This window comes from Dipodomys spectabilis, unplaced genomic scaffold, assembly GCF_019054845.1.
Source record: "Dipodomys spectabilis isolate Male_0828 unplaced genomic scaffold, ASM1905484v1 ptg000136l, whole genome shotgun sequence".
Lineage (NCBI taxonomy): Eukaryota > Metazoa > Chordata > Mammalia > Rodentia > Heteromyidae > Dipodomys > Dipodomys spectabilis.
The window spans coordinates 13,968,564-13,970,408 of NW_024870813.1; the positions used below are offsets into that span (position 1 = coordinate 13,968,564).

At 35.6% G+C, this 1,845-nt stretch overlaps 1 pseudogene; it reads right to left on the bottom strand.

Annotated features, from left to right (window-relative positions):
- Nucleotides 1-692: 692 nt before the first annotated feature.
- On the bottom strand, nt 693-792 carry LOC122116613 (annotated as a pseudogene).
- Between the last annotated feature and the right edge of the window lie 1,053 nt (nt 793-1,845).

The window sequence follows — 1,845 nt, forward strand, 5'->3', positions numbered from 1 at the left end:
TAATCAGAAATAATTTGATCTTATCTGTTGAAATGAGTGGTACAGAAGCTAAAGATATTTCTGGTTCTTGACTGAAAAAAGTATATTTTAAAATATTCTATATTCTGTGTTTGCATAATATCCATAATCTATTTAATTCTTTCCTAGATATACTTTGAATTCAACATTGTTTTATAATATGTTATTTATTAATAAATGTGTCCTTTCAGATTGCATTTCATATAGAAAATTTAAGATTATTTTTTTCTAGGTTCTTTTTTTTTTTTGGTCCAGTCATGGGCCTGAAGTCTCAGCCTCTGAACTCTGAACGCTGACCCTCAGCTCTTCAGCTCAAGGCTAGCGCTTTACCACTTGAGCCACAGAGCTACTTCTGACTTTTTTCTTTTTGCGTATGTGGTGCTGAGATATCGAACCCAGGGCCTCAAGCATGCAAGGCAAGCGCTCTACCACTGAGCCACCTTCCCAGCCCCTTTTTTAGGTTCTTATAGTAGTTTGTTTCTTTGGGATAAAATGATAATGTTAACTAATTTCAAAAGTTTTGTGAAGTTCTATGTAAAGGCCTTTCTAAGGTGAAGATTTAATACACTGATGTCAAACTAACGTTTAATTCTAACACTTGCATATATTGTTACACTTGTAATTTTGTAATTAACCTTTTAATAACTGTTTTTCATTTCTGCAATTGAACAATGAAAAATATGGAATACTTCACAAATTTTCATATTATCCTTGTGCAAGTGTTATGTTAATCTCTGTATTGTTGTAATTTGGGTAAACGTGCTGCTGAAGCATGTAGTATCCTCTAAATTTAAGTAGTTAATGATGCAATCTTTATACAGGCTTATATCCTTGGGTGCCTATTTGTAGCAAGGAAACCTTATTGTTCCTAACAATACTATTGATCTTATTTCCCTAAAATAATGTGTATAGTGAAAAAAAATTATATTGTTCGGTCGATTGCTCACATTTGCGTTTTTTTGTCAATGACAATTTTAAGGCTCTTTCATTTTAGATTTGATCATACTTTGAAGCACTTATAGCTAGGTCCTAAGGTGATGGCTTTTTCAAGTTCTTATTTATGTAACTGAGTTAGCTTTGTGGAGCTAATAGATTCAACGTAAGCCTTGCTTAAGAGCTACTTCTAAACTTCTTCAGCTTAAATTCTCCAAATGAGGTCTTACTGGCACAAATTTCTACCTGACCCTTTATCCTTCTTCCATGTAGGAACAGACCAACCAGAATATCCTACCCTGACAGCATAGATTGTCTTACTGGAACAAAACTAATCTTAGTTACAAGGGATCATAGAGACATGAACAGTTCAGCAGAACTGTTCAGACTAGAAGGTATTTTATTAAAATTTAAGTGTCTATTATACCTACCATTTCAAAAGTAACTAACGCCAAGGTGAAAAAAATTCATCATATGCATGATTTCCTAATGTCTGGACTGTCTACCTTCCAACCAGGCAGGAACTTACACTACTGCCTTTCTTTTTTTTTTTTTTTTTTTTAATTTTATTTTATTTTATTTGAGAACATACTGTACAGAGGGGTTACAATTACATGGGCAGGATAATGCATACATTTCTTACCAAGCATTGCAGCCTCCTCCTTTGTTTACCCTTCACCTCCCTTCCCAGCCTCCCCCCTCCCTCCCACCCAATCATACCCCCCCTCCCCCCCACACCGACATTGTAAAGCTGGTTTTGACATGACATTTTGTACTTCTCATTGTTGCAACAGGTCGACCTGAATCCTTAAACGACTTGTTTGTCCCCATCTCCTCCACATGTTATACTGACATCAAATATAGTGAAAGCGGGGGTTACACTGTGGGGGAGGG